This window comes from Mustela nigripes, chromosome 6 (genome assembly GCF_022355385.1).
Source record: "Mustela nigripes isolate SB6536 chromosome 6, MUSNIG.SB6536, whole genome shotgun sequence".
NCBI lineage: Eukaryota > Metazoa > Chordata > Mammalia > Carnivora > Mustelidae > Mustela > Mustela nigripes.
The window spans coordinates 24,223,379-24,247,800 of record NC_081562.1 but is presented as its reverse complement, the minus strand read 5'-3'; the positions used below and the strand labels follow the sequence as shown (position 1 = coordinate 24,247,800).

At 37.3% G+C, this 24,422-nt stretch overlaps 1 protein-coding gene across 3 annotated transcripts in view; it reads right to left on the bottom strand.

The window, feature by feature from the left end:
* The window catches only part of CDK17 (cyclin dependent kinase 17), a 109,731-nt gene extending 85,521 nt beyond the window's left edge, over positions 1 to 24,210 (bottom strand). For 2 of the 3 annotated variants that reach the window (XM_059402312.1, XM_059402310.1), the window contains exon 1: positions 24,130 to 24,210. The gene's annotated coding sequence lies outside the window, so the exon portion shown is untranslated. Of the gene's footprint in view, positions 1 to 23,275; positions 23,435 to 24,129 lie in introns of those variants that run through there. The other variant, XM_059402311.1, reaches the window with a different exon arrangement.
* Positions 24,211 to 24,422: the final 212 nt, after the last annotated feature.

Below are 24,422 nucleotides of genomic sequence, written 5' to 3'. Positions count from 1 at the left end.
AGACAAAGGACATTATATAATAATAATAAAGTAGACAATCCAACAAGATATAAGAATTGTAAATATTTTTTTCAAAGATTTTTTTTTATTATTATTTATTTGAGAGAGAATGAGAGACAGAGAGCATGAGAAGAGAGAGGTCAGAAGGAGAAGCAGACTTCCTGCTGAGGAGGGAGCCTGATGTGGGGCTCAATCCTAGGACTCCAGGATCATGACCTGAGCCGAAGGCAGTTGCTTAACCAACTGAGCCACCCAGGCACCCAAGAATTGTAAATATTTACGCACCCAACATGGGAGCACCCAAATACATAAAATGGTTTAACCAACACAAAGAAACTAACTGATAATGATACAATAATGTAGGGGACTTTGGGGGTGCCTGGGTGGCTCAGACATTAAACATCTGCATTTGGCTCAGATCATAATCCTGAGATCCTGGGATCAAGCCCCACATCGGGCTCCTTGCTCAGCAGGAGGCCTGTTTCTCCCTCTCCCACTCCCCCTGTTTGTGTTCCCTCTCTGGCTGATAAAATCTTAAAAAAATACTTTTTGTTATAATAATGTAGGAGACTTCAATAGCCCACTCATATCAATGGACAGATCATCTAAACAGAACACCAACAAGGAAACAATGGCTTTGAATGACACACTGGACCAGATGGATTTAACATACATTCAGAACACTGCATCCTAAAACAGTAGAACACACATTCTTTTCAAGTGCACATAAAACATTCTCCAGAATAGATCACATATTGGCCCACCAAAGGAGTTTCAACATATGCAGAACATCAAAGTCATACCATGCATCTTTTCTGACCATAAGGCTCTGAAACTAGAAGTCAATCACAGGAAAAAAATCTGGAAAGAGTACAAATACATAGAAAGAAAACATGCTAATAAGCAATGAGTGGGTCAACCAGAAAATAAAAGAAATAAAGTACAAGGGAACAAATGAAAATGAGAACACAATGGTCCAAAACTTTTGGGATGCAGCAAAAGCAGTTCTAAGAGAGACATTTATAGCAATACAGACCTACCTCAAGAAGCAAGAAAAATATCAAACAACTTTACACCTAACAGAGCTAGAAAAAGAACCAACCAAAACCCAGCAGTACAAAGGAAATAAACAAGATTAGAGCAGAAATAAATAGTATAGAAACTTAAAAAAAAAAAAAAAACAGATCAATGAAATCAGGAACTGCTTCTTTGAAAAAAAAAAAAATCAATATAACTGATAAACCTCTAAACAGATTTATGGAGGAAAAGAAAGAGGAATGACTCCAATAAATAAAATCACAAATGAGAGAGAACAACCAACACCAAAGAAATATAATTACAAGGGAATTATTAAAAAAAAGAAACAAAAAACTACATGCCAACATACTGGACAACCTAGAGAAGATAGGTAATTCATAGAAACATATAAACTACCAAAACTTAAACAAGAAGAAATACAAAATCTGAACAAACCAATTCTCAGCAAAGAAACTGAAAAAATAATCAAAAAAACCTCCCAACAAAGTCCAACACCAGACGGCTTCACAGGCAAATTCTATTAAACATTTAAAGAAGAGTATGCCTAGTCTTCTCACACTATTCCAAAAAATAGAACATTATATGTTAATTTTAAAAATTAAAAATTATTAAAAAGAAAAAAAAAAGGAAGCTGAAAATACCAGGCACTTATTATCACTGCCATGCCTTTCCTATCTAGAGAATGGTTATAGGTTCCATTCCTGGCTGGTGGGATCTAAAAAGTCTGCAGCTGGAAGTCTAAGAAGGCTTCCTCTTGTTAATAAAATGGAAGACACAGGGGAAAAAAAAATAAAGGAAGGAATAGAAAAGAGGCCAGCACTACCATACCAAAAGCAGATAAAGACACCACCGCAAAAGAGAACCACAGGATTGCAAAAATCCTCAACAAAATACTAGCAAACCAGATCCAACAATACCTTATAAAAATCATTCCCCACAATCAAGTGGGCTTTATTCCTGGTTTGTAAAGGTGGTTCAATATCCACAACTTATCAATGTGACATATCACATCAATACGAGAAAGAAGGATGCCTGGCTGGCTCAGTAGGTGGAGTGTGCAACTCATCTTGATAAGTTTGAGCCCCATATCTGGTGTATACATTACTTAAAAATAAAATCTTAGGGGCGCCTGGGTGGCTCAGTGGGTTAAAGCCTCTGCCTTTGGCTCAGGTCATGATCTCAGGGTCATGGGATTGAGGCCCGCATCGGGCCCGCTGCTCAGCAGGGAGCCTGTTTCCTCCTCTCTCTCTGCCTGCCTCTCTGCCTACTTGTGATCTCTGTCAAATAAATAAATAAATAAAATATTTCATTAAAAAAATAAATTAATTAAATAAAATCTTTAAAAAAAGAGATTAAGGATAAGAACCATATATCATTTCAACAGATGCAGAAAAAACATTTAACAAAGTACAACACCCATTCATGATTAAAAAAACAAAAAACAAAACCAAAACTCAACAAAATAGTTTTAGAGGAAACATAATTCAACATAATAAAGGCCTCATATGAAAAACCCACAACTAAGATCAACCTAAATGAGAAAAAAACACTGAGAGCTTCTTCCTCTACAGTCAGGAGTAAGACGGGGATGTATACCCCCATCACCTGGATTCAACATAGTACTGGAATTCCTAGCCCCATCAATCAGACAACAAAGAGAAATAAAAGGCTTCCAAGTAGGTAAAGAAGCAGCAAAACTTTCATATTTGCAGATGACATGATACCATATAAGGAGAACCCTGAAGACCCCACCAAAAAACTGCTAGAACTGATAAACAAATTAAGTAAAGCTCCAGGATACATAACAAATGTACAGATATCTGTTGCATTTCTATACATTAATAATGAAGCAGCAGAAAGAGAAATCAAACACATCTCATTTACAACTGTATCAAAAATACTAAGATACCTAGGAATAAACCCAACCAAGAAGGTTAAAAACCTGTACTCTCAAAACTATAAAACACTGATGAAAGAAACTTAAGTTGATACAAAGAAATGCAAACATTCCATGCTCAAAGACTGGAAGAACAAGTATCATTAAAATGTCTATACTACCCAAGCATCTCCACATTTAATGCAAACCCTATCAAAATACCAACAGCATTTTTTCACAGAAGTAGAACAAATAATTCCAAAATTTGTATGGAACCACAAAAGACCAAATAGCCAAACAATCTTGAAAAAAAAAAAGCAAAGCTGGAGGCATCACAATTCTGGACTTGAAGTCCTATTCAAACCGGCAGTAATCAAAACAGTATGGTACTGGCACAAAAATGGACACACAGATCAACTGAACAAACAGAAAACCCAGAAATGAACCCACAATTATATGGTCAACTAACCTTGACAAAGCAGGAAAGAATATCCAATGGGAAAAAGACAGTCTCTTCAACAAATGATGTTGGGAAAACCAAACAGCAACATGCAAAAGAAAACAACAGGCCCACTTTCTTGCACCACATACAAAAATAAATTCAAAATGGATTAAAGGCCTAAATATGAGACCTGAAACCATAAAAATCCTAGGAAAGAACATAGGCAGTAACTTCTTCAACACAGGCCAAGGCAACATTTTTCTAGATATGTCTCCTGAGATAAGGGAAATAAAAGCAAAGATAAATTATTGGGACTACCTGAAATTAAAAAGCTTCTGCACAGCAAAGAAAACACTCAGCAAAACCAAAAGGTAACCTATGATATGGGAGAAGATATTTGCAAATGACATATACAATAAAGGGTGAATATCCAAACTCTATGAAGAACTTAAAAAGCTTGACACCCAAAACCCAAAAAATCCAATTAGAAAATGGGCACAAGATGCCTGGGTGGCCCAGTCAGTTGAGCATCTGACTTGGTTTTAACTCAGGTCCTTATCTCACCAAGATCACCCGGATCATGGGATCCAGCCCCGTGTCCGGCTCCATGCTCAGTGGGAGTCTGCTTAGGTATTCTCTCTCTCTGCCCCTTCCCCTGCTCATGTGCTGTCTCTAGAATAAATAAATCTTAAAAAAGAGAGAAAGAATGGGCAGAAGAAATAAATATTTCTCCAAAGAAGACATTACAGATGGTCTACAGACTCATGAAAAGATGTTCATCATCACTACCATCAGAGAACTGTAAATGAAACCTACAACGAGATATCACCACCTGCCTGTCAGAATAGCTAAAATCAACACAAGAAACAATGTGTTGGCCAGGATGTGGAGAAAAAGGAAACCTCTGCCCTGTTGATGGGGATGCAAACTGATGCAGCCACTGTGGAAAACAGTACGAAGATTCCTCAAAAAGTTAAAAATAGGACTACCCTATGACCCAAGAATTGCACTACTGGGTATTTACTCAAAGAACAAAAAAATACTAAATCAAAGGTATACGTGCACCTGTATGTTTACAGCAGCATTCTTAACAATAGTCAAATTACGGAAGCAGCCCAAGTATCCACTAACAGATATATGTATAAAGAAGTGATATACATATATATACACATATATATAATGGAATATTACTCAGCCATAAAAAGAATGAAATCTTGCCAATTGCAAAAAGATGAATGGGGCTAGAGAGTATAATGCCTAGTCAAACAAGTCAGCCAGATAAAGATATATTTCACTCACATGTGGAATTTAAGAAAGAAAACAAATCAACAAAGCGAAAAAAAGACAGACAAATCAAGAAACAGACTCAACTACAGAGAACAAACTGATGGTCACCAGAGGGGAAAGAGGTAGGGGATGGGTTAAATAGATGAAGCAGAATAAGGAGTGCACTTGTGGTGATGAGCACTGGGAGGTATATGGAATTGAATCAGTATATTGTACCCTTGAAATTAATATAACACTGTCTGTTAACTACCTGGAATTTAAATAAAATCTTAAAACATAAAAAATAAATTAATAAAACATACCTGGATTAAAACAGGAAAAAAAAAAGCTGCTGCTCTAAGGACATTTTCTACCAATCCTCAAATCTTAAATCTGGTCTTCTAAATTCATTTACTCAATAGAATTAAGTGGGTTATATAAATGTAAAGTTTCTGGGTTTCACCATACTATAAACTCCTTAAAGACAGAAATATTTTTTTTAAATCTTTGTGTCCCCCCCAACCCCCATCCTATCACTCCTTATCCCCCCAAAACTGGTTATATCAAGCAAGATTATTTCTCATTGCATCTTTCTAAATTAATGCTATACTTTACCCTTAAGCATATTAAGAATTTTACAGTCCCATGTCACCTCAAAATGAACTGTTCAGGAAAGTGAAAAGATCAGACTTTACCACATGGAGATACATGATGACCCCACTAATGTAAATATATCCTATAAGGTTCAGCTAGTCATTTACTTTTTTTAACACCTCCTAACTCCAAAAGTAAGAAATTTTAAAAAACATTATGGGACCTTGTTTTAATAGAAAAAGATAAAAATATTTAGATATTTAAAAGGTCATATTCATATAGGTACAATAAAAATGAAACTTTAATTCCCTTCAAAAATAGCTAATTAATTCTATTCACATGATACATTTTTCAATTACCACAAAATAATTATGTATTATCTTCTATAGATTTTCAAAGCTCAAATCTCACAAAATCTCCCCCTTTGTAAATATTCATAGGTTCACTTAAAATGTTCTTAGCCATGCCTGGCACATGGTAAATATGAATTTACTCTTAATGTTTAAAAAAAAAAAAAGGCATGTAGGCAACTTCCAATTTTTCTCACCAAAACATAACTGAATTGAATGTGCTACTCCATCACTGATGACACAATGACAATTTGTCACATTTTTTAAAAGCCAGCTCTTTATTAAAGCTTTTATAAGACAAATCCTACTGGACAGTGACCAACTTTCCTTGCCAACAGCTGGCAAGATGTTAAAAATGCCAGGACTCCAACTTTTTGGTAATTTTTGTTTCTATGAAGTGCTAATTTGACTAAGATGAAATGAAGAGAAAAGAGGACAAAATGTGCATACCCATTAAGGATAATGACTTTTTAAAAAAAGATTTCCTATGAGGATAGAGAAAAATACTTAAAAAAAAAATACAGTAATGTCTGCATTAGCCAGAATTCTGTTAAATAGGATACTGTTCAAAAAACAAGAACAAGGGGCGCCTGGGTGGCTCAGTGGTTTAAAGCCTCTGCCTTCGGCTCAGGTCATGATCCCAGGGTCCTGGGATCGAGCCCTGCATGGACTCTCTGCTTGGCGGGGAGCCTGCTTCCTCCTCTCTCTGCCTGCCTCTCTGCCTACTCATTATCTCTGTCTGTCAAATAAATAAATAAAATCTTTAAAAACAAAAACAACAACAACAAAAAACAGGATATTGTTCTTCAACCTGAACAGCTCCTTTAAAAGGAATTAAAGAGATTATAGTTAATAAAAGATTCTAATTAATCAAAGACGAGTATATGGGCCTACATTCTTTCTTCTTTGCTTCACTATTACTTAATACCCGTTCAATCTTGTTCCTCAAAAGCTGAAAGGTAACATGTTCCTACATTTAATTAACATCTGGTGAAATGTGAATTATATACAACTGCAGCACTGGTTGACCAAGGGTTTACAGCATACAGGAAGACCATTTGGCTCAGCAAAAATTGAGACTAAGCCTAACTCCATTCAAATCCTGACCTTCTTATAGACACTGGGGAAAGTTAGAATTATGACACTGAGAAATCCAACCTCAGTTATTCCCTCTTTGGAGAAGAAAATAAACTACCTCAAAAAGGTGAGAGATATAAATCAGAATGTATGGACTATGCCTGGCATAATGTAGGCATCAACAAATGTTACTTCTTCCACTATTCACTCCCAAAGTATTAACACCAAATATATGTACTGTCAATAAAAATCGCAGGCTGACCTTTCCTCACAGTCAAAATGAGAGATTAACTTTTACCGGGTAATGTGGGAGCAAGTTAGTAAAATTATGTCTAAGAAAATATTCTCAATTTCAAAAAACTACCCTGCAAACAGAATTTCCCATTGGGCAATTCTTATGTAAAGAATGTCATGACAGGGGTGCCTGGGTGGCTCAGTGGGTTAAGCCGCTGCCTTCAGCTCAGGTCATGATCTCAGGGTCGTGGGATCGAGTCCCGCATCGGGCTCTCTGCTCTGCAGGAGGCCTGCTTCCTCCTCTCCCCCTCTCTGCCTGCCTGTCTGCCTGCTTGTGATCTCTGTCTGTCAAATAAATAAATAAAATCTTAAAAAAAAAAAAAAAGAATGTCATGATAAACTGACTAGTTCTGTGAATAGTCTGTATTTTGTACAAGCACAGAACTACCAAGTGAAAATCCATCGCTAGGTCCAATAGATCTTTCTTCACCTAGACATGTAAGGCCTTTGTGTTCTGACCCTGCTAGTTTTCAGCCACATCTCCAGAAATCACATTACTATATCCTGGTTTTCTTCCAACCTCTCCAGCCACTCCGTTACAGGTTTGTTTGCACACACATGTGCACACACACACACACACATATAACTATTAGGCACTAGAACTTTTAAAGCCAAAGTCTTTTTTTTCTCACTCTATACTTCCTCATCAGGCAAACTTATCTTGGTACATGGATTTAATATAAACAGTTACTTCCAAATTTCTATCTTTGATCCTTTCATAGCTTCTTTTCTTAGCTGCAGAATCCTGTATTCTACTGCCATTTAGGTATCTCAGACAACTTAATTATCAAAGTTAAGCCTCATTCTTTCTTTAAGGAAGATCATTCAATGTCAAACCCCTCACCAAGAAAATACACTGAGTAGCTGTTCCTAAGAATCATCCTTTTTATAATTACATTTTCAAGTTTATTGTAGTTCTGAATGGGCAGTGCAAACTGAAACCACCTAAACCCAGACTTTACAGTCTACATTAACATCACTATTCAGTTGTCCTGGACAACGTGACTTTACTATTCCAGGAAACTCTTGTCCAGCCAGATAAGAATTGCAAATAACTTCATTGTTCATTTCAGGAACTTCCCCAAAATCCCATATAAACCAACAGCAGACTATTCAACTTTTTAATAAATAGCAGCAAATGACTGTTCACTTTCCAAGATATTTCGAAAATCTCACCTCAAAACCCTTGTTTTGCTGTATCAATCCTGAATTATTACATCATGATCCCAATTCTAATCAATCAGCTCCTGTACTGAAATAGCTGTCTTAAAGATTCCAAATCCTCAATAAATACCCCAACTTTGCTCTCCCTTCATACTTTGCTATTCTTTTTATTCACATACCCTTCCCTTGCCCTAGCAGATCCTACCAACTCTGTTGGTAGTTCTCTCCTTTATGCAATAAACTCACCAGGTAGTTTCTGGTGCTATTTTCTAATCAACATTCCACAGTACTACCGAGTTTCCCAAATATCTGAAAATTCAGTTCAGCAATACTAGTTTCATCACAAGTAATGTGAGGAAAATATGAATACCTTTATGAAAGGGCATAAGAAATTATCATCCTACATTAGGCAGCATCTGCTGACACTATTGGTTCCACTTTCTTAATGAGTTGAAAGAAGTATTTGGCCCACAAATAAAATTTCTAAATAATACCAAATAAAGAGATTACTATCAGAGCAGCCACAAAACAGTAAGAAGTTCTGAGGACAAAAGAAGGTAAATCACAGACAGGTTTAATAACTGAAGCAGAAATCTTAGGAGAAACAGGATGGGGAATAAACTGAACATGAATAATTCACAACACTAATAATCAGCAGAAGAAAAAAAACCTGCTAAATTTACTACAATTTAACAGTAAAAAGAAACTTAAAGGAATTTTCATTACTGTAAAGTTATTTTTAAACCATGATATGGAATTAAGACACAATGAAATGCTTAATACATTTTCCACAGAGTTGAGACTTTTTAATCCACCAAGAGTAAAATGTATAAGCATTTCTTTTACCATAAATCATTTAAAGCACTTATAAGCCCACAAGGATGCTTACATGGGAGTAATTTGAAAGAAAGTTAAGCATTCAGAATGCCTCAATGCTTGGGAGGAACTGAAGGAATCGAGTATTAAGATCTAAATGTAAAAACGGAATCCACAAGTACTGGAAGAAAACATAACACTTTTATAATCTTGGAGTGGTCAAGACTTTTCTAACTATGTTTCAAAGTCCAGAAACATTAAAGAAAACATAATATCACCATATAAAAAAGGAAAACTTTTGTATAAGAAACACTGTAAAAAATGAAAAAGTGTTTTTTGCAACCCATATTACAAAAAGGGCTCTCTATAATCTCTCTATAAAGAACTCCTGAAACCAAGAAGAAAAGGGCCCAAACCTAACAGAGAAATAAAGAACGTGAGAGTTCACAGAAGGGAGAAAAAAGTAAAAATGTCCATTAAACATACAAGATAAGACTCACCATAATTCATAGTGAGAGAAATACAGAAGTCTCAGTTACACCAGTTCTAATCTATCAAATGGGCTAAATTCCAAAAGTCCGACAACACATTCAGATGGTGAGGGCTTAGGAAAACAAGCCTCTCAAACATTTAGGTACATAATGGCAATATGGCTATACCTAAGAGAATTGCAGAAGCATCTATCTTTTTTACAAAAATAGTTTTAGATTTACAGGAAAATTGCAAAGATAGTACACACAATTCCTCTACACCAAACACCTAGATTGTGTGATTAAGATCTTATATTACTATGGTAATAACTGTCACAATTAATGAACCAAAACTGATGCATTATGTCCATTCTATTTAGATTTTACTTTATTGTACTATCATGTCTTAAGCTCCTCTTGGCTGTGACAGTTTCTCAGACTTCCCCTGTTTCAGATGACCTTGATAGTTCTAAGAAGTACTGTTCAGTTATTTTGTAGAATATCCCTTGATTAGAATTTACCTCGTGTTTTTCTCATGATTAGACGGGGATTATGTTTTTTGGGGGGAAGACCACATTAGAAGTCAAGTGCATTTGCCACCACATCATATTATCAACATGATTTATGGCTGTTGATGTTAAACGTTAGTCTGTTCAGGCTGCTATAACAGGGTGGCTTAGACAGGGTGGCTCACAAGCAACAGAAATTTATTTCTCACAGTTCTGGGAGGCTGGGAAGTGCAAGATCAAGGCTCCTGCAGAGTCAGTGTCTGGTAAGAGCCCACTTCCTCGTTCACAGATTGCCATCTCCTCATTGAGTCCTCACATGGCAGAAAAGGTGAGGTGTGAGGTACCTCTCTGGGGTCTCTTATAACGGCATTAAATCCATGACATCCTGATGTAACCCCCTCCCAAAGGCCCCACCTCCAAATACCATCCCATTAGGGACTAGGTTTCAACATATGAATTACGAGGGGATACATTTGGTTTACAGTATTAATACTATGTTTAAGTATTTAACCTTGGTGACACAGCCAAGGTCATGTCTGTTGGGTTTTTCCCCATGTCAAGTTACTCTTTTCCATAGTTTTCCACTCTTAAAGAGTGTTGTTTCCACTCTTAAGGAGTTGTTGTACCTCTCTGAAGGCTGAGTAGCTACATAAATTATGTAGAATTCCTCTGCACAGGAGATCTGTCTATTCTTTCCCAGCTATTTATTTATATCAGTATTGGGGACTTATGGATATTATTTTATAACTGAATTATAATCCAATTTTAAAATTCTATTTTATTTTGTTCCTCAAATTATTCTATTATTAGCCCTTGGGAGTTCTTTGAGTTGGTTCCTGTGTGCCCTTCACATACCTATTTATTCTATGCATTGTTTTTGTTAGAATACTTCCTAATTTTTCAGCATTATTAAACATTTATTTCCTGTCCCAGTCCTAGGATCAGCCATTTTTCCAGAGTTCTGGTTCCTTTTATGGGAGTTACTAATACTGTTAGTATTAGAAACCAAGATCTGGGTACTAGCTGTGCTCACTGCTACTGGAGTGTCATTTTCTTCTAGGCCTCCCAGCTGGCAGAGCAAGGAAATGTGTACAGATATATTTATCACTTGACTGATCCTTGTTCTTAGAATCGAAATCATTTATTTGCTTATGTAAGTACAAAATGTGTATGTATATTATTCATTTGCTATTGTAATAGCAAAAGATAAGAAAAAACCCAAGTGTCCATAAAGGACTGTGAATTAACTACCATATATCCACAGAAGTAAAATTCAGCTATTAAAAATAAAAGAAGATAGGGATGCTTGGGTGGCTCAGTGGGTTAAGCCTCTGCCTTCGGCTCAGGTCATGATCCCAGCATCCTGGGATCGAGACCCATATCGGGCTCCCTGCTCAGCGGGAAGCCTGCTTCTCCCTCTCCCACTCCCCTTACTTGTACTCTCTCTCTTGCTGTGTCTCTCTCTGTCAAATAAATAAATAAAATCTTTTTAAAAAATCAATAAAGGAAGGAAGATCTTTAAGTAGACACTGAAAAAAAAAATCTCCAAAATAAAATATACATGTATCTGTTTATATTTGCAAAAAACACACTGGAAGTCTAAACAGGAAACAAAAGGAATGTCTACCTATAAAAAGTATGGGAGGAAAGAGAGGCTGGAGAAAGCAAAAGGGAAAAAAGACTTCTCTGTCTCTCTCTACATGGCTTTAAGTTCATCATATCACCTATTCAGAAAAATCAAGTTTAATTTTTTAAAAAATATTCAATGCCTACAGAAATGGAAGAATTTGAAGAGTTCAAATTAAGAAAGGAATGGGACAGAGAGATAATCATTTGTGAAGAGTAAATACAATGAGAAAAGGTACCTCCAACTTGGGAACAATTATGTATCAAAAATTCTTTGTATGCATTAGTAAAATGGAAGTACAGCTGACCCATGAACAATGCAGGGGTTGGGGCACTGACTCCTGTGTGGTCCAACACCTGTATTTAATTTTTGATTCCCCAAAAACTTAATTACGAATAGCCTGCATTTACTGGAAGCCTTACCAATAACAAAAAGACTCAATTAACACACATTTTATATACTCTCTCTATATATACATACATATATAGAATACGCTGTATTCTTACAATAAAGGAAGCTAGAAAAAAGAAAGTGTTACTGAAAAAATCTTAACAGAATCAAATCAGTACTGTACCTTCCACCCACCAAAAACTAGGTGTATAAGTGGACCAGTACAGTCAGATATGTGAGGTTCAAGATCAGCTGTAAAGTCAAATTTAGTTGACTTTAAAGTACTAAAACACTGCAGCTGCTAAAATTAGCCTCTTCTCTGTACCTGTATATAACTTTACTGAATTACTGTTAAATGGATAGTGTTACATGGTTACCTATAGTAGCACACAGGTAAGGTCTAAAGAACTAAATAAATAATCATTTGTGGAGGCACAATTAATATTTGTATCCTTCATTAGAATGTTAGCATTTATAGTTAAATAAAAGGATTATTTCAAGTTCATTGTCATAAACTTACTATTTTTATCTATTTCCCCGACAAAATGGTGAAACCAATTTCTAACACTGGAAGATAAAAATGGCTGGCTTGCAAATACATTTCTAAATGCTCCTAAGACACAGTAATTGTCTCTGAAATGAACCAGACCAGGAAAAAAAAAAAAAAAAAAAAGGTTCAAATAGCTCCTTTTAGCATTCCCAAAGTAGGAAAGCAATCCCTTGAAGCTGCCTCTGAAAGATCAACATATCACAAAAGGTTGTCCGTTCAACATCCAGAAGTAGCTCATTTGTAGCTGTTCAGGAACTTTCCCAATGACTTCAATGTAGAAAAGAGTACATTCTGCCTACTGCTCAACAGCTCAGTTCTATAGACGAGTAAAATCCAAGCTTCTTACTGGTATAGCTGCATTTTTTAATCTAATCTACCACAGCCTCCACATGCAACCTTTATTTCTCTATTTCTACTACATGCAAATACTTAATAGGCTGGAGGAGAATAATAATTATTTTAAAGAATGTAAAATCTTTTTTCCTACCTCCTTTTTATATACTGCTTTTATCCTAGGAAGGGCTAAAGCTAATTAAATTTAGCATCATCTCCTCCAAGAAATCTACCTAATACCATTGGCTGAATGTCATTCCTTCCTTCTCTTCAGGACAACTGATGGGATGCCTGGGTGGCTCAGTCAATTAAGTGTCCGACTCCTGATTTCAGCTCAGGTCATAGTCTCAGGGTTGTGAGACTGAGCCTCCAATTGGGTTTTGTGCTCAGCAGGGAGTCTGAGATTCTCCCTCCTCCCTCATGCACCCTCTCAAATAAATAAATCATAAATCATCTTTGGTGACAGCATGAATAAATGGATAAAATCATAGGTTACCTAATTTTTACTGAGATGCTCTTTACATGGTAGAACCTGGACAATGAGGATATGGAAGTCTACCCTGATTCCTGATGCAACTCTTACAGATGTACTGACATATCTAGGATTAAGTTTTATAGTTGGAGACCAGCTTGAAAGAAAAAAATGGAGACACCTATTCTACATCTTTTTTGCCTGCTGCTTAAAAATAAATAAAAGTAGAATAAAAATAGATATAGAATATCAAAATTATTTAGAGGAAAAACTGTTTTGCCATACCAGATATTAAGATATATTACATAGCAGTGATAAATAAGCTGAAGCTAGAATAAGAACAGATGGACAACAAAAACAAATTATTTCAAATTAAGGGGAAAAAAGTATACATAGCAATACGATATTTAAAAAAATGGTATCATAAAATAATGAAAAATGAAGCTGTCAATGTTCAGGGAATGGCAATCATTACCTCCTAAGTAGATGTGGCACATTACTAGTGGCACTGCCACAACAAGCATTACCTGAAAAGGTTCACAGGTTTGATGTGAGAATTTCACTTCTGAATATCTAGCTACCCTAAGGAAATGTAAAATGAGGGTGAAAGGATGATGTGGTCACATGCTATAGCCTGTCCCAGCACAATTTAAAATAATGAAAAATGAAAAGCAGTATGTTAATTACCAACCACTATGAAACAGTTAAACTTGTTTTGATAGATTGCTATAACCACCGAAAATGATAGCCTTAAGAATTATTTGGGAACTTAAAAAAAACTTTTAAAAAGGATCTTAAACAAAAATATTAAACTCTACATATGAAAAAAGACAAAGGGAATATTTGAAGATGATAACCACTGCTAGGAAATTAATATTATGCCCTACTTTATACTAATATTTAACAAATAATTTTCAAAAACAGTAATTGAGGGGCGCCTGGGTGGCTCAGTCAGTTAAGCATCTGCCTTCAGCTCAGATCACAAACCCAGGGTCCTGGGATGGAGCCCCATGTTGGGCTCCCGGCTCAGGGGGGATCTGCTTTTCCCTCTCCCTCTGCCCTGTCCCTGCTTGTGCTCTCTCTTGTCTCTCCCTCTCTCACAAATAAAATCCAGATAGAAAGCAGTAAAGACACTCAAGTTGTTAAAGTAATTAAATAAGGCCATTAGACTAAAGTGAGTCCAATGCCTTGGTACCCTAGGTAAGCAAACCAAAACCTAAGCCAGAGTCACTGCACAAGAATCTGAGAAAATAAAACTTAAGAACAACCAATCACAAACAGCCCTCTAGGCTTTCCAATAAGACAACTGCTTAAACTATCACCAATAAAATAATTCCCTTTGTTTCTCTGTCTTCTCTAAAAGAACCTCCCCCCTTTCCCACCGACCCTAGGTGGACAGGTAAAAACCTTTGGCTTGATGCTCCACAATTCAGTCAACATATATGCTCATTAAACTCTGAAAAATTTTAACATGCCTCAGTTTACCTTTTAACAAAACTAAAACAAAAAGATACTCACTAAAAAGATAAAATATAAATAAAATAACTGGAAGATAAGACTTTTATACATAAAGAAAACCTTCAAAATATGATAAAACTACAAAATTCAATAAAGAATAAAAAGAGAAAAAAGTAAGATGCAATGATATAAAGTTTTAATCACTTTGCCTACTTTAATTTATGTATGAGTGGTTGCTCCCTTTAACACTGTGCCAAACCTTGAAACACTGTTTCTAAACACTGCCTTTAACATTTTAAAAACCAAGCTCAGAGATTCCACTTCAGTTGTTCTGGGACAGAGCTTCAGATTTTACAACACATACACACACACACAGGCATCAAGTCGTTTTTTGTTTATTTTTTTAAATCACAAGAGTGCTTCTGAAGTTCAAGTTAAGGCCAATGACCTAGAAGAACATAAGATAATAAAAACCTAAAACAATAAATACTATACACCCGGAGTGCCTGGATGGCTCAGTGGGTTAAAGCCTCTACCTTCAGCTCAGGTCATGATCCCCGAGTCCTGGGATCGAGCCCCGCATCGCTTCCTCCTCTCTCTCTCTCTCTCTGCCTGCCTCTATGCCTACTTGTAATCTCTGTCAAATAAAATAAATAAAATCTTTAAAAAAAAAAATAGTATACACCCAAGCAAACTTCATCACAAAAAAAAAAAAAAAAAAAGGCAAAACCATTTTCTTTGTTTGATGGATAAGCTATATGACCAGTTATTCTGACTTCAGAATACCTGAGTCACACATAAAAGTCATCTACAAGAAAAACAAATACTGTCTAGACTGTTAAGATGTCAAACAAGCAGAATAGCACAGGTTTGAAGAAGGGACACAGGGCAAACAGTTACAAGAAAAATTTGGTTGGTCCCAAAAAAAAGCTTATTAATATGCTTATTAGGAAGACTGTAATAGCCATTATTCCTAATGGGCATTAGATAAAAAAACAATGAATATCCTACATTATTTGGTCCAGTAGTCTACAGTATCCTCCCCACAACGTACCTAAAGCATGCAACACACTCTGATTAGTAACACTGATTCTCAAATTAGGTGGGAGAAGGCAGGTATATGAGAAAATCCAATAGGTACATATAGTTTTAAAAGTCAAAGAGATTATTTTGATTCAACTGTCCTTCTGAATCACTTATTTAACCTGAAGGAATCAACTTGAAGGGATAATCAGCAAAAGATGTCTAGTGCCATTACCAATAATTCTTCCTATTATATCAAAGAGTAAGATTTTAAAAAATTGCTACTTGGGAGTGCTAACTGCAAGGTTCTTTGCAAAGTGCTTTATACATATCATTTAATTCCCACAACCCCATGAAGAAGGTTCTGCCACTTCCCAATTTTATAGAAGAAACTGACCCTAAAGAGTTTAAGTAACTAGCTCAAGATCACATGGTTATTAATTACAATGGAAGTAGTTTCTTTATAAAAAAAAAAACAAACACATATAACCAATTCTAACTTTATATAATAAAAATGAGAATTCAGATTTTTTTTCCAAAAAATTCTACATAAAATAAAAAATGTGTCAACCATTTTATAGTTTCTTGGGAAGAAAAGGGATTATAGGAGAACAGAAATGAAATAAGAGTATCTGGAGAAAGAAGGGGAAAACCTATGCTCAAGAATTTATGGACAGGGGCTCCTGGTCAGGAGAGTATGCAACTCTTGACCTCAGGCCCTACTGTGGGCATTAGAGCTTACTTTTAAAAAAAATTTTTTAATTAAAAAAAAATTTATGAGCAAAAAAATCTACTGCAAAAGAGGTATGACTCCACTGTTACGGGCGAAATTAGACATCATAATTCAGATAAAGCATTCCAAAACCCAACATATGAAAGTAACAACAGGAAAAGATAAATCTAAAAGATATTTAGGAAATAAAATTTAAAAAATTTGGTGTGACTGGACTAAGGGGAGGAGAGAATAGAAAAAATAATCTGCCAAAGGTTTTGGCTTTAATAACTAGGCTCATGTGGAGCATTAGTGTTGGCTGAGAATAGAGGCATGGGTTAAAAAAAGTTCAGTTCTGGTAAAGGAGCACTAAGAGGCAGTATCTGGGAAGTAGCTAGGAAGGAAGAGGTCTGGATTAGAAGAAAAGATGTGGAAATCCTCAACATATAGGTAGTAAGAAAAAAAGCACTAAAAATAGATAAGATTGCCCAGGAAACATGTAAAACATGAGAACAGGGCCAAGAACAGAACATTCAATTAGTGTTGCTGGTATTTCCCATGTTACAATACTACCTCACAATACCACCTCATTGTATACCATATACAACTGACTAGCACAATGCCTACGTCACAACAAATGCTTTAAAATACTGATTATACATACCGCTGAACTGAAAAAACAAAATGTATTACATATAATGAAATCATAAAGGATAATTTCTTAAAAATATTTCAATAAAGGGTGCCTGATCAGGAAAATTACCACAAAGAGATACCACCTCACACCAGTCAGAATGGCTAAAATTAACAAGTCAGGAAATGACAGATGCTGGCAAGGATGCAGAGAAAGGGGAACCCTCCTACACTGTTGGTGGAAATGCAAGCTGGTGCAACCACTCTGGAAAACAGCATGGAGGTTCCTCAAAAAGTTGAAAATAGAGCTACCCTATGACCCAGTAATCACACTACTGGGTATTTACCCTAAAGATACAAATGTAGTGATCCAAAGGGGCACATGCACCCAAATGTCCACAATAGCCAAACTACGGAAAGAACCTAGATGTCCATCAAGAGATGAATGGATAAAGATGTGGCATATATATACACACACACACACACAATGGAAAACTATGCAGTCATCAAAAGAAATGAAATCTTGCCATTTGCGATGACATGGATGGAACTAGAGGGTATGATACGAGGAAGCTGAGAGGCAAAGTGGAGGCCTGGGGAGGGTAGGAAGGGAGTAAGTGGAACAAGATGGGACCAGGAGGGAGACAAACCACAAGAGACCCTTAATCTCACAAAACAAACTGAGGGTTGCCAGGGGGAGGGGGGCAGGAAGAGGGTGGCTGGGTTATGGACACTGGGGAAGGGGAGTGCTGTGAAGTATGTAAACCTGGCAATTCACAGACCTGTACCCCTGGGACTAATAATACATTATATGTTAATAAAAATATTAAAAAATTAAAAATAAATAAATAAATAAAGGGTGCCTGGGTGGTTCAGTCTGTTAAGCAATGGACTCTTGATTTCAACTCAGGTTGTGATCTCAGGGTGGTGGGATGGAGCCCCACGTGGGACTCTTAGGGCTCTGTGATGAGCATGGACCTTGCTTGGGATTCTCTCTCTTCCTCTCCCTCAGCACCACCCCCTCAACCTCTCTCCCTCCTCACTCTCTCAAAAAAAATTTTTTTTCCATTAAGACTGGCTCAAGGGGCTAAAGTCTACTCAAGGAATCCAAAATTTTTTCAAAATTTGACAAAAGGCTTCCTTCCCACCAGAAATAGCAATACAATAAAACATCAAAATCTGGAATTATGGTGGCACCTGGGTCACTCAGTCGTTAAGCATATGCCTTCAGCTCAGGTCATGATCCCAGGGTCCTGGGATCAAGCCCCATGTTGAGATCCCTGCTCAGCAAGAACCCTGCTTCTCTCTCTCCCACTCCCCCTGCTTGCATGCCCTCTCTTGCTGTATCTCTCTCTACCAGATAAATAAATAAAACCTTTAAAAAATTAATTAATTAAAATCTGGAATTATGAAAAAGATTTATTTTAAACATACTTAAAAGTACACATTAGCTTATTTTTTTTAAATATTAGATAACTTAAAGGATAATGCCTCTAAATTTGGAGTAATAAGAGCTTCAACATTGTTACCTGATTTTTCATAAATATTAATTTTTACCAACCTTTAACATTAACTCGCACTATTAACAAAGATTAACCATCAATTATAAGAACAGAAGGACTAAATACATGTTTGAAAAGACCAAAATGAGTTAGTAACTAACCCAGAATATAGTGAAATTATTCTTGGGTCCTTTCCCCACTGTTTACAAATATGCATATAAAATTTAGAGTATTCTTGAAGTATTTACACTAACAAGTGCATAAAAAGAAACAAGGATATGTTATGTTAAGGCTGACAAGGGACACAAGGATGGATCAGTTGGTGAATATGTGACTCGAGCTCATGGTTGTTGAGTTCCAGCCCCATGTTGGGTATAGAGCTTACGCTAAATAAGCTAAAGAAACAGAGCGCCTGGGTGGCTCAGTGGGGTAAGCCTCTGCCTTTGGCTCAGGTCATGATCTCAGGGTCCTGGGACTGAGCCCCACAGCGGGCTCTCTGATAGGCAAGGAGCCTGCTTCCTTCCTCTTCTCTCCCTGCCTGCCTCTCTGCCTACTTGTGATCTCTGTCAAATAAATAAATAAAATCTTAAAAAAAAAAAAAATGCTGACAATTAACTTTTATGACAACAGACCAAAGCAAATCTTTTTTTTTCCCACTTTAACAGACTACCTTTAGGTCAAGTCAATAACATTTTCTATTCTTCAAATGGAGTAAGAAATAGGATATATATATCAACAATACTAATTTGCAATATTTTCATTATAAGGGTTGGCTTTCAGTGTAAAAACTTATTGCCAAAAAATGTGTAATATAATCTAATATTTCCATTTTTGGTGATATACAGCTACCTATCAATAAAAAATTAAGAAGCAATATCTGGGAGGTAGCTAGGAAAGAAAAGGTCTGGATTAGAAGTAAAGATGTAGAAATAAAATACACAAGATGTGGAAATTAAAAACACAAGATCAAAATTTATGCTCTCCTTAAACAATACCAAAACCAAAAACCAATAGGTAATTATATGTGTACACATATAGACAGAAATTTTATCTACCTTAAGACAAAATTCTTACCTAATACTGAAGCAACCTATGCAGCATGCATCTGGACTGTCTTTTTTGTGGCATATGCGTAATGCAAACTAATTTTAACATATATAAAATCAAAATCAGTAAGTAAACATAAAAGTAAAAATGAAAGTAAATATGCAATATAATTATTTTTGTTTTTCAATACCTATATTCATTTTACTTTGTGCTCAACAACTAACTGATAAATCCGTGATTAAAAATAAATCTACAAACATTTTCAGTATCATTTTAGTACCTTTAATTAATTTTGAGCTATAAATATGTCCTCTTATACATTTTGTTTAGATCAATTTTTTTGTGTGTAGTGAAATTAATTCAATGGAATTTAAATCAAATTTTGATGAGCTTTTTAATTTACCACTTTAGTTCTTGCTACAGTAGACACTTAAAAAGAACTTTTTAACATCACATCCCCATGGAAACATTGTAATAAAGCGGTCTGAACACTGGAACTGAAACCTCAGCTTCACCAAAGAGGTAGAACCTAAGAGACAATTAATCTAATGCATCTGTGTCTTTATTTGAAAAACAGGCACAGTACTCATATAGGATGGGTTTACTACGGGGATTTAACAAATTAACACCTGGCATGGTACCTAGCAAAAGAAATTTAATTTCTTTCACATGTTTATATCAAAAAATAATTTCAAAAGGAGACTTTGGGAAGCAAGATAATTTTCATTCATCCCAATATGCCAAGGATTTGTAAATCTACCTCCTCACACACAGTATTATGTTACTGCAGAATTATTATTTATAGGAGGCAACCCCCATTAGAGTTATTGGTAGGTATTTATGGGTTTTCCAAGTTGGCCATCAGAGAGGAAACAGGCCATGAAAGGTAAGCCACACTCAGATATATTCAATACGATTTCCTGGCCCCTGGCAATTACTCTTTCCAGGTCAAATTTTGCAGATATTAAAGACTGTCAACTAAAAAGGTTGGGAACAAAATAATGACAAAGAATCCACTAATGACAGTAACAATTCTTGGCTTAATATTGTAAATATCTCACAAATTTTTTTTTAAAAAGGTCCTCTCCCCCTACCCCCACCCCGCCACTGCCGCCGCCAGTTCCGAAAAATTGCCAAGACTGTAGGTTGAATGCCAGTCAACTATACCAAGTTTCCTATTTGGGCAATTTTTTAACCTCATAAATACTACATAAAGTTTAATTTTAAAGGCCATAAACCTATTATTTTATCTGTCATTTAAAACACAAAATGCCATAATTGATTTATAAAGTATATTTTAAATAAGTTTCCCATTTAAAAATTTAAGCAAAAATTACACATTCAAAATTCAAAGAACCCAAAACTAGTCTTTCTTCACATTATATAAAGGAGACAATTTTTAAAATAGATAAAATACTCCAATGAATATTTTTATAAACTGAATTTAACATATAATTTTCTTTTTCTACAACACAGCAACACATTCGCTAAGTAATTATCCTCCATGGAAGTATAAAAGCTATTAAAAAAAAAAAAAGGCGCCATGACATGATGCTGCAATTTTTATAAAGATTAGAGAACAGTAATAAAGATCAAAATGTAATGTCTTATAAATATTCAGCACTATTAGACAATAACCAAGAAAACACCAGGGAAAAATTTTGTGTTCACATAATTTTTCCTAATATTAAAGGAAATCATCTTCACTTATGAACATCTTTCTCATTGCCATTATAATCTCTACTATTCACAAGAGTTGCAGTTGTTTAGTACTATTTCACAAATAAAGAGAAAGGAGAAAAATATTTCTGAAAATAACAGGAAAAACAAAAGCCTCAACAGAGTAAATTATTTTATATGCCATCTCTTTCCTCCATAATCACAGGACTGGAGCAATATCTGAAAACTATATACATTAAGATCTGTTTAGTCAACAACTATTCTGCACTACAGAAAATAAAATTTATTTTTTCTATTTTTTGTAAAACCAATGACTTATTAGAACAAGATTACCAGTGTACAAAGCTACCACCATATATTGGATCACTACCATACACTGAATCAATTATTCCAATTTCGTCTTTCCTGACTATCTTTTCTCCCCCTTCAGGTAACCAGAGCACATCTAACAACCTGCACATTTCAAATAACTAACACCTGCAAGTGACTTTCTTAGTTTCAAGGATGAAAATAAATCATTTTATAGAAGCTTCTTCTAGTAATAGGAAAATTGGGTTATTAACAAGGTTTCATATTTCATACTTTTTTTTCTGATTGCAAAATGAAAGTAAAAATTTAGAAAACACAGAACCGTATTTTTATTCATCCACAGATCTCACCACTCAGAAATCTTCGGTAACTTTCTGGACTTCCTTCCAAGAATTAAACTTCAATAATCTAATTAAATACTAATAAATATGTAGGGGGGAAAAAACAATGTACCTTCTTCATTCTGGCCATTTGATAACTTATATAAAACACTGATTACTAATGATATGACCTGTTAATTTCACAAAGATACCTGAGAAGTGGTGTGGGTGGGGGAGGGAGTCCCACAATTCAGAGACTTGTCCCTAGACTAAAATCCCTTTCACAATCTTTACAGCATTAACATTTTTAATGGCAGCAAGATATGACGGTTCTTAGAATGGTATCAGTAGTAACTTTGCTATATCAAACGGGCTGTACTTTTAATTTCTTTCCATTCATAATTCAATGTCTATTTTCGGGGTAAAAAATTATATTTTAAAATAGCTTAAATTCAAAGACTTAACTATTTTCCTTGAAGTCCAGCATTCAAAGGCCACCCAGTATTTCTGGGTGGTGAGACAGTTCACCAGATAAAAGAATAACGTTTTTATACTCCAAAATTCTCTGTCATAAAAAGCCTATTCCTCAATTATAGCCATTTTTCTTTTGTTACAACCATTGTTTATGGAAGTATGCAGATGTTAGAATTACAAAGACTGATATGACTTCATTAACAACAACAAAAAACCAATGATACTGCTAGCCGATTTTTTTCTTAAAATTTTAGACTGAACCTTATTTCTAGCTTCAACGGAGGCTTTTGTTGACTCAAGGCATCAAAGATCTTAAAATCCCATTCATTTTCTGCTGCTCAGTGGTTAACAGGTCTAAAATACAGTAACTCCGTATTTGTTACTCTGACCTTCCACAAGCGCCTTTTAAAAGAAATCCCGCAACAAAGACTCAAGAAAGAATCCGCAAAGTTTGAGGAAAGAACTGTCTGTAAGTCGAGCATTTCCTGATAAGTGACAGAAGGTCTGGCTGCCAGGAACACACTGCTGACCCTAGGAAGAGCCAAAACTCGAAACAAAATTTGCCACTTTTGTTACCTAGAAAGATTGGCTAAGAGGTGATAAAGCATAACCAACGACGTGTCTTTAGTGGACGAGTCAATATCAAGAAGGAGCGCCACGGTTTGCAGCTTTGCTTTTGCCATTTTTGAAGAAAAGCTAATTGTTAGTGGCCATGTGACACTGTGAGATCCCAGAAAGGAAAGGGTGGGAGGAAGAGAGAGGAGTTCAAGGCAGTTCAGGGTCAGAACAAGCTCAGGCATCCTGTCATTAGCAAACGTTCCCCCAAGCTGAAGGCAAAATACCGCTTACCCGAAAACGAGTGGGTGAAAAGTAGGGGGGAGAATGAAAGGAAAACCACAAGGGAGTCAATGTGGCAGTGAGGGGGTGACAGGAGGCAGGGAATCTGGAGCTATCCAGCTGAGTTGGGGAGCACAAGCGTTGGGCACAAAAATGCTGAGAAAAGCAACTGCATCGGAGACGACAATCCTTGGCAGGTCCCCATCTTCCTCCTCCCCATCGGTTCTTCGGGTTTCCCACACTCCCTCCACCTCAGCCCTTGACCAGCACTCAGGGGTGTGACCCGCCAGCGGGAGGCTGCGGTGATCTTTGTCTGGGCCGGCGCCCCACGCGAGGGCTCCTCCTCCTCCTCCGCGCTCGCCACCCGCTCACACTCCCGGTGTCTCCAAGGAGCAGGACGCGCCGCGGCCGCCACCGCCTCCTCGCCCACCTCCCGCGGACTCGCGCCCTTCCTTCCCCTCAGCCGCCCGCGCCTGCGGCTCCTCCCCCGCCGAGGGGAATCTTTGTGTCTCGGGGGACTTTCTGCCTCTTCCCTCCGGGGCCTCCCGGGGAGACCGGCCTCCCCCGGAGACCAAATGGGCAGCACGCACCGGGGGTGGCGGCGACTGCAGGCGCCTCCCGCGAAGGAGCCCGTCGGATACCCCACCCCACCCCACCCCCGGAAATGCCTCGGCGACCCGGGTCCGCGCTGGACCAGAGGGACGACAGGCACTCGCGAGCTCCGCTGGCCGCGCCTCCCTCTCTCAACTTCCCGGCCGGGCCTGAGCCTCCGGCGCCCGCCCCAGCCCTCCGTCCCAAGCACCCTCCCGCCCCCTTGGCTCAGGGTCCGCCGGACAGTCCCGCGCGGTCGCCAGCCGCCAACTCACCAGCAAGTGCGGGGGCCGCGTCGCGAGGCGAGGCGCTGAGGGTGAGCGGCTCCGCCGACGCCCGCGGCGACCGGATGCAGGTCCGGGTCCCAGCGGCTGGCGGACCCAAGGCGCCTCCGAGGCGCAGGCCTCCGCAGCCGCCTTCCGGCTCTCGCCTAGGGTCCGGAGCCTTCGGGAGGGGCCGCGGGTCCCTCACGCGTTGCCAAGCCCCCCGGACAACATGGCTCCCGGGCCGCCGAGCCGCGCGGGCAGCCCACTAATCCCCTCGGAGGAGCCCGGGCGGGAGCGCGGCT